Source organism: Halichoerus grypus, chromosome 3 (genome assembly GCF_964656455.1).
Source record: "Halichoerus grypus chromosome 3, mHalGry1.hap1.1, whole genome shotgun sequence".
Taxonomy (NCBI): domain Eukaryota; kingdom Metazoa; phylum Chordata; class Mammalia; order Carnivora; family Phocidae; genus Halichoerus; species Halichoerus grypus.
The window spans coordinates 166,561,041-166,570,133 of record NC_135714.1 but is presented as its reverse complement, the minus strand read 5'-3'; the positions used below and the strand labels follow the sequence as shown (position 1 = coordinate 166,570,133).

The 9,093-nt window shown below is 36.0% G+C and overlaps 1 long non-coding RNA gene across 1 annotated transcript; it reads right to left on the bottom strand.

The window, feature by feature from the left end:
* Positions 1 to 882: 882 nt before the first annotated feature.
* On the bottom strand, positions 883 to 7,254 carry LOC144381287 (uncharacterized). The gene is made up of 3 exons (XR_013446196.1): positions 7,207 to 7,254; positions 4,108 to 4,254; positions 883 to 979 (listed from the first exon to the last, which is right to left on the bottom strand). It is a non-coding gene; the product is annotated as an uncharacterized LOC144381287 (long non-coding RNA).
* Positions 7,255 to 9,093: the final 1,839 nt, after the last annotated feature.

Sequence of the window (9,093 nt, the reverse complement as noted above, 5' to 3'; positions counted from 1 at the left end):
ACTTCCTTCATGTAGAGTAACTGTTGAACATGCTCCAGTAACCTCCATGCCTTCAAAAATGTAACAGCTTTACAAGTCCAACACCAAATGCCACTGTATCAGATTGCGCACAGGGTATGTGTATGACTGCTGATCCACTAGTAGACAGCATACCCCAGGGACCTTGTTCTAGCACGCATTCTAATGAGAACACATTACAACATATAAATTTTAATAACTTTATTTTTCTGTCTTTTTTGCTGTTGTTGCTTCACCTTCTCTTCTACTTTAAAAGTTTTACACTGATTTTTTTATACAATTTTATTTATTTGAGACAGAAAGAGAGAACATGAGCAGGGGAGGGGGCAGAGGGAGAGGAAGGGCAAGAAGCAGACTCCCCCTGAGCAGGGAGCCCGAAACGGGGCTTGATCCCAGGACCCTGGGATCATGACCTGAGCTGAAGGCAGACACTTAACCGACTGAGTCACACAGGCACCCCTTCACTAACTTTTAAATAAGCGAATTTTAAAATTAATTAACCAAGGATCTGGTAAATGAATACTAAAAGCTAAATTGTTATCTATTTTTCACAAATTTCTCATTCTTCAAGTCAAATGCAAAGAATGATAGCAATTACTGTCTATTTTTCCATTTACTTTGGAATCATGCTTTAATTCAAAAGTTATTTCTATATGGGGCACGCCTGGGTGGCTCAGCCAGTTGAGTGTCTGACTTTGGCTCAGATCATGATCTCAGGTCCTGGATTAAGCCCAGCATCTGGCTCTGTGCTCAGTAGGGAGTCTACTTGTCCCTCTCCCTCTGCCCCTCCCCCCACTCATGTTTTTTCTCTCTCTCAAATAAATACAATCTTTAAAAAGTTATTTCTATATATATTCCCCATGGCTAACAGTGATACTTTTATATACTTACTTTAATGCAATAAGAGATGCAATTATCTTCATAGTGTTTGCAACACCTATGCCTTGGTCCATGCTTACATCTGAAATAAGACAAAAATAATAAATGATGTGTATGTGTGTAGATGTGCTTAACACTCTCTAACCAAAAAAGCAGAAAACATTACCTACTTGTTTCTAAATGCATGCATCTTTTGGTTTCTTAGGACATAAAAAAGCAAAGATAACAGATTTTTTTTTCTTTTCAGTTCACCATTTGACACAGTGCATAAAATATGTGACTGCAGTCAAAATACTTAAATGCAGAACAGAAAAAACATTGGTAAATATTTGTGACTAAATATGAAAAATATGTAATATATTATCTCTATACTCTGCCAAACCTTTTGGAAGCTTTAAGTTGCTTACTGTAGAGTATAACGGTCATAAGTCACCCATGAAGTCAGTACTTGAGCAACAATCATAATGAGAAAGTGCTCAGGTTACAGGAATTTATACTTAATTATATTTGAGAGAAAACATCTGGAAAAGAAACATGATACGGTATTAGAATTCAAAATTCAGTTTTTAAAATAAATAGAGTAATAGATCATGTGGGAATTCAAAAGTAGGTTATTTGTGATTTAAATGCAAACCACTTGGTCCTCTGGTGTTTAGTAAATGTTTCTGCTGGGGGGGCTACTGTTCAAGACACATAGATTTTTAATTATTTGGTATGCTGACTCCAGGACTATATTGAGGCGTAAAAAAGTAAGTAAAATATCTAACAGGGGTCTGGCTCTCCCCCTTTCTCTATGAAGTGCTCATGTTCCAAAATGAGTAGTCTTTGTAATTCTTGCAGACTGCAGTTAATTAATTATCTCATGGTTGGAACACATTAAGTTTCTTGTTTGTAACAATAATGTGTAGAGTGATATTCTGGCTCCACACCTCTTTAATTCCATTTGCAAACTGATTAGCAAAACCCTTTCGGAAATCCAATTCTGCACCACAGCTGGCATATACGTGTAGCCCTTCACAGACAAGGGGGACGGCAGGGATTCCTGCTGCCCGTAGCCCTTATGTCATCAGGATGATGGGACATATCTGGCCATGTGAAGTTGAGGGATTAAAGCTGGGACCTAAAAGAGGTAAATCAGAGAGGGGTGGCCATGTGTAAACCATCACTCTTCATACTTCTAAGTGTCGCCTTCAAAGGCATTCCTCAGCCAGTGCTACTGGAACTACACAGAAATCGTTAAACTCTCTTTGCTAGTGAAGTTCAATTCTGGTATCAGCTATACTGTCATTTAATCTTCCCTCAGTCTGTTATTAAAACTTCTCAAAACCTGGACTCCCCATCTCCTGTCTTATCTGCTCTGCTTATGTATTACCCTGCATCTGCTTCCACAGCAGTGGACTCACGGAGGCAAGTCTGACAAGTTCTGCCATGACCTGATTAGTTCTGATACCCAAGGCATCATTCACCCACATAATACATTCTCTGCATTCCCGTCTCCGCATTCCCCTCTGATTCATGGTGACATGATTTCCATGAATAGGGATTCCTTGTCTCTTTTCTTCACTCAGGTGATCAGTAACTATTTTGAACTTGCTTAAGAATTAAGAAGTTCATTACCAATCTCACTAGTGGCTATTTACCCAAAAATTACAAAACACTAATTCAAATGGACATATGCATCTCTATGTTTATTGCAACATTATTTACAATAGCCAAATTATGGAAGCAGCCCATTTCAATCAATGAATGGATAAAGAAGAGGTGGTACACACACACACACACACACACACACACACACACACAGTAATATTCAACCATATTACTCATATGTGGAATTTAGGAAACAAATGAGCAAAGGGAAAAAAAAAAGAGAGAAACTAATCAAGAAACAGACTCTTAACTACAGAGAACAAACTGCTGATTATCAGAGGGGAGGTAGTTAGGGATATGGGTGAAACAGGTGATGGGGATTAAGGAGTGCACTTATCATGATAAAAAAAAAGGATATACATAAATTTTTTAAAAAAGTTTACTACCACAATTATTCCTGCCATCTGTTATTCCTTCCCTCCCTCTTACCTTCTGTATTTGCTGTATACTAAAATGAAGACAAAGTCTTTAAATACAGTAAAAATTTTGAGCACCTACTCTGTGCTCATGTACGTGAGGCAACTCACATGTTATTTCATTTAATGGACGCAACACTCCATAACAGAGATCATTAACCCAAGTTAACAGATGAGGACTTTAGGGTCCAGAGTGGTTAAATCACTTGCCCAAAGTCACAAAGCCAGCAGGGGTGAAATGAGAGTCTAAGGTCTGATTTATTGGCTTCAGCTTCCCATAACTGATCCCTAACTTTCTATATTGGCTATTCATTCAACACTCTCTAAAATATCACTACAAAGATTATTTTTATTAACTGATGTTCTAATTTTAAATCACTAAATTTTCTATTAATTATAGATGTATTTTAATATTATATAGAAGTATAATTCCTATACTTGAAATAGCCCAGTGATGGGTATTAAGGAGGGCACATATTGCATGGAGCTCTGGATGTTATACGAAAACAATGGATCGTGGATCACTACATCAAAAACTAATGATGTATTGTATGGTGACTAACATAACAACAACAAAAAAAGGACAAAGTTAAAAAAAAAAACCAAAAAAAACAAATACTATTTGTATGAAATTCAGACTTCTTTGTATAATATACAAATAAAGATGTTTTATTCCATTTCCAAAGCCCTGAAAATTTCTACTCTTACAAAAAACATTTATGTAAGGTTTGCTCCTTATTATTCCTCTATCTTCTTGAATGTGCCCCAGAACTTTTCTTTCTCCTTTCCACATTTGGAATATTTGATTAGCACATATTAACCTGTTTCCTAAAGTTCCCCATTCTAGCCTCCTACAACTGTGTCTAGTTTGACATAGAAAACTATTACAAGTTCATATAAATCTATTCTAAAGGCATATGTTGGTCTATAGTCCAGACAAAAATAATAAATAACACTGACTTGCCATTATGTGCCTTTTATAAAACTCTATGCACTGTTTCTGGTAAAAAAAAAAAAAAAAAAAAAAGATAGATATGATATATATGTATATCATTACTGAAAAGAAAATAAAACACCTTGGCAAAGTACAAATATCATATAAAACAGTAACACAGTGTGCTAAATATCAAGATAAAAAACTTACACTGAATCCACAAGTTTCCTGATTAGAGCAATTATATTCAATCTTCTTGGCTTTTCTTCATGTTTCTCTGTCTTTTGTTCCACTTTTGCATATGCTGCTTCTGGTGAATAAGAATGTGTGGGAATTTCTTCCTTCCCTACAATAAACCTAAAGAAAAGAGCACAATGTGAGGCATTTTCACCTTTAAAAAATAAAAGGAAAAAGACAATAAGGAAAAAAAACCCATCCTGATTCTGTTAATATACAAATACATTTTGGAGAGTACCTTATCATTTGAAATAATGTTTTTCAAAATTTAAATAAAATCTTATCCTTTATAAGAAAATGCTGACAGCCATTTCTTTAATAATGCAATAAATTCTTCTATTAAGTTTTCTATTTTAGTTCCAGCATAGTTAACATACAGTGTTATATTAGTTTCAGGTGCATAATACACTGACTCAACATTATTCAGTGTTTATCAAGATAAGTGTACTATTAATCTCCTTCACCTATTTCACCCCAGGGACTGGCACATAGTAAAAATTTAATTAATACATACTGAATGATCAAATATAGTAATAATGAGCATTTTCTGAACATTTACTATATGACAGGACAGTACAGAGGATTAAATCATTTAATCCTCATAGCAACACTACGAAGTAAGTAGGTGCCATCATTTCCGTGAGAGTTAGCATGAAAAAGCATTTGACCACATCCAAAAACAATTACTTGGACCCAAAAAACTGTCTGACTCTAAAGCCTGGGCTCTTAATCACTAAGCTGCCTATACACTTCTAAGTATTAAACTATGCTGATGCAGGTTTGGTTTACCATAAGGCTCCTGAACTGGTTCCCAGCCTTTGACTCTATCCTTGACTCTATCTGTTCTCATAACTTCTACTAACTTAGCAAGAATTAATAACCATTTTTTTCCAGAATATTTTCCTATAATACAGAGTAAATTCTAAGTGCAAATAGTTATCCAGCCCCTTATTTTGAGTGGATTTGACGAAGAGACACAAAAATATCGGATACATTTTGAGTTTCTGTAAGGATTCTGGGAGCCTATGGAGAGACACGGGAAAAGGCAAAGTTTTCTCTTTAGGAAAACCAACTTTTGGTTTTGTTATAAACTTTTGACATAACATAGAATCTTCACATTCAATGCAACAACAACAAAAAGTTATTTTCTGAAATGTTTCATGATCTTTCAATGAAAAATATAATATGAAAAAATTACCGCTGTGTATTATGACTTAGTTACTGTTACCACAGAGTTTCCACAACCAAAGATACTCTTATTCACACAGGGGACTCAATTTGTCCCCTCCCAAACTAGCTTCCTTGCACACCATCTGATTTTCTGTTAATAGCACCTTTTTTCATGTACTTAGGTTTTCAAAACTTGGCTCGTAGCAAGGATTGGAGGGAAAGAGGAAGAAGGAAAATATCAATCAGTAGGTCTTCATTTCCTTCGACACCAGTCTCAACTTTGCCTCTTTCTCTTTAATCCTCCACTGTCGCCAAATCCCAGTCCTTATCACTTCATCTTTCTTCCTTCTGATTCTCTCTTTCACAATGTCTGTCCCAAATACTGTGGCCAGACTAATCTTTCTGAAACAATGTCAACTACCCTGCTCAAAACCCTTTAGTGGCTCTCTACTGCCCATCTTATCAAATTCAAATTTGTCTTCTTTTTTTTCTGTTTAGGTCTTCCAAAATCTGGCCCTGCTCTGACCATCATTTAAAAAATCAAAAAACCCCACAAAACCTTATGATCCCTAAAATAAGCTTTTCATACCAATTAAGTTGATTTTCCCACTCTTACCTCATATTTCATGTTTATAATTTTCATACTTTTGCTAACATTATTCACTTCTACCCAGAAGGTTCCTCCTCTTCCCTTCTAGTTCTCTAAAGCTATCCTTCAAGTGCAGTTTAAGGCTTATCCCCATAAGAATAATAATAACAGTAATAGCCAACATTTCTTGAGCACTATGTGCCATGCACAGTTCTAAACACTTTTCATGCATTAACTCATTTGATCCTCAAAATAACCTAAAAAAGACAGTCATATGAAATCTTCTAGCATACCGAAGGCTACCCTAATTTTTCCCTCCTATATTTATAATAAATACTCCACACCTAATCTTCACTAAGCATCTACTATATGTACTTAGGAGAATAAAAGAGGCAACATTTATAATACAAACTGGAAGAGCATTAGGTTTCAAGTAAGTATATGCAGTCACTGTGTGACATTAAATTAGTTAAGTATTCTAAGCCTCACGTCACATGGGCATAAAAATACCCATCTCACAGAACTGCTGTGAAAATTTTCTAATCTATGTGAAAATGCTTGGTGAACTGTAAAATACAATGGAAGTGCTGCCAACCAACTTTTCTACACTATCTACTACTATCGGCCAATAACTATGGCAAGAGATGGCATACAGGGTGAAAAGCAGATTCTAGTGACTCTAGTGAAGCTTATGATTCAAAATGTGTCTGACATGAGCCCTGTCCTAACGAAGCCCATAATGTGGTACCACACAATTCAGTATTTAATTTTGCAGTAATTATTCACATGTAGCTTTGTTTTTCCAATGCTCCTTGAAGAGAGAGTTCTTCTAATTCTTTCCTAACACCCAGTGATATGAGGCACACAATAGGTCCCAAAAGCAGTTGTTGATTTTTTTTTTTTTCAAAGATTTCACTTATTCATTTGACAGAGAGAGACACAGTGAGAGAGGGAACACAAGCAGGGGGAGTGGGAGAGGGAGAAGTAGGCTTCCCGCTGAGCAGGGAGCCCGATGTGGGGCTTGATCCCAGAACCCTGGGATCACGACCTGAGCCGAAGGCAGACGCTTAACGACTGAGCCACCCAGGCACCTCCAAAAACAGTTGTTGATTGACTGATTTTTAGGGGGAAAGAAATCCAATAAATTAGACTCTTTTAATAAAATATCGTAAAAGTGACTGTGACTCCTGCAATTATTTTGGGCTAGAAAACTGAGTCGATAAACATCTATTGTAATTATGCGCAATAATATTACTTTTTGAAAAAGTTAACTTGCAAATTCTCTCTTAACATAAGGTAAATAAACTACTTACCTAAGAGCAGAGAATGTAAATCCTTTCAAACCATCTTTGCACCTAAAACAATAACAATTATGATAAAGTAACAATTTTTGAGATATAAAGTAGTATATTAAGTAGCTATTAAAATTTATTCTGAAACAGATGACTTTTATTTTTAAAATTTTTTTATTTTTTTAAAGATTTTATTTATTTATTTGACAGAGAGAGAGAGACAGCGAGAGAGGGAACACAAGCAGGGGGAGAGGGAGAGGGAGAAGCAGGCTTCCCGCCGAGCAGGGAGCCCGATGTGGGGCTCAATCCCAGGACCCTGGGATCGACCTGAGCCGAAGGCAGATGCTTAACGACTGAGCCACCTAGGCGCCCCTGAAACAGATTACTTTTAAAAGGTGAAACTTTTAGGACTCAGTGATCTGAGCAGTACAAATGCAACAAACAAGCAAGCCATCTTACACAGGATGATTAAAATTTCCTATGTCAAATTAACATAATTTAAGGCTCAACTCTCCTATTTGCAGGTGGAAGAGAGATTTAAGTAAATCTTCTAAGGGCTCCATGTGGACTTAAAATGAAGGCTCAGAGTGGAATATTCATTTTACCCAATCCCTGGGGGAGCAAATTGTTGAGAAGAAAAGGCCACATACACCTGCTGGGTATTATGAATAGATCAATTCAAGGTCCTGACTTCTCCCTACTTATTAATTCAGTGAATGCAGAGCAATGTAGAGCTGGCAGGCACAAAAAGGCTTCAAGTTTAGTTCAACAGTTTTAACTTTTGAGTAAGCCCAATCAGAATGGATAACATAGCAACGGGAACAGAGTGGGGGTAAGGGGAGGGCACAGAGGCAGGAGTTCAAATAATATTTATTGAGTATTTACTATTGCTGGGCATTGTTTTGGGCACTTTATATGTGTTGTCTCATTTAATTATATCACACCTCTATGAATAAGTATTTCTCTATTCTATAGCTGGGCAGAGGCCCCCTCCCCCAAAACGGGCAACTTCCAAGAGGTCACAAAATAAATAATAGTCGGAATTCAGGAAAAAAAAAGTTCCTCTGACTTAAAAACTGTGGTTTTCTCTTATACCTCCTTCTGAAATAGTGTATTCCTTTTAACTGGGGGAAGGTTCAAACTGCATGACAATTAAAAAAAGATTCTCAGATCTGCAAAAAATATTTAAACAAGATTTTAAAATGGGGACATTACTATACTAGTCTTAATGGCCTGCTTTATAAGTATGATCAAGTTACTAAAGAATTGTTGTATATCTAGTATCAGAATCCTTTGGAGAAACTATAGAGATTGGTGATACAATGATGCTCAAATGTATGTTAATTTTAGACACTGGATATTCTTGGATAAAAAGTACAGCCTCAAATCTAATTGGGCAACTCTCTCAGTATACCTTTTATATGAAAGGTCACAAAGGAAATGCATAAAAATATAAGAAGTCCTTCTGAACAAGTCTAAATGTAGATATTTTTACTGGGGGACACACAGAATCTCAGAAAAGAATTTAATTCGTGTGCATAGATCTTTTAAAACACTTAAGAATTCATTTTAATTAAGAAACATGATCTACTTTGCGATCATGTTAACAGTGAGAAATGTAATCACAGAATTTAGCTAACATACTACATAATTACTCACCCCACACAGAATGAGGGTAAAGGCAAAAGAATTCATATGTTAAGCTAAAAATATGCATGAGAAAATGATAGCATTAACATTCTTAAACTTATCTTTTTTCCATCTGAAGTGTTTCTCAGTAATTTAAAACCCATAATTGGGCAATTTCTAGATAGGTGGGGTGGTGAGCGGGTTAGGCTAGGCGTCTACTGACTGGAAAACAGAAAGCAGCAGATTGATTAAGATTATATACAAGTGGGAACAAATTTT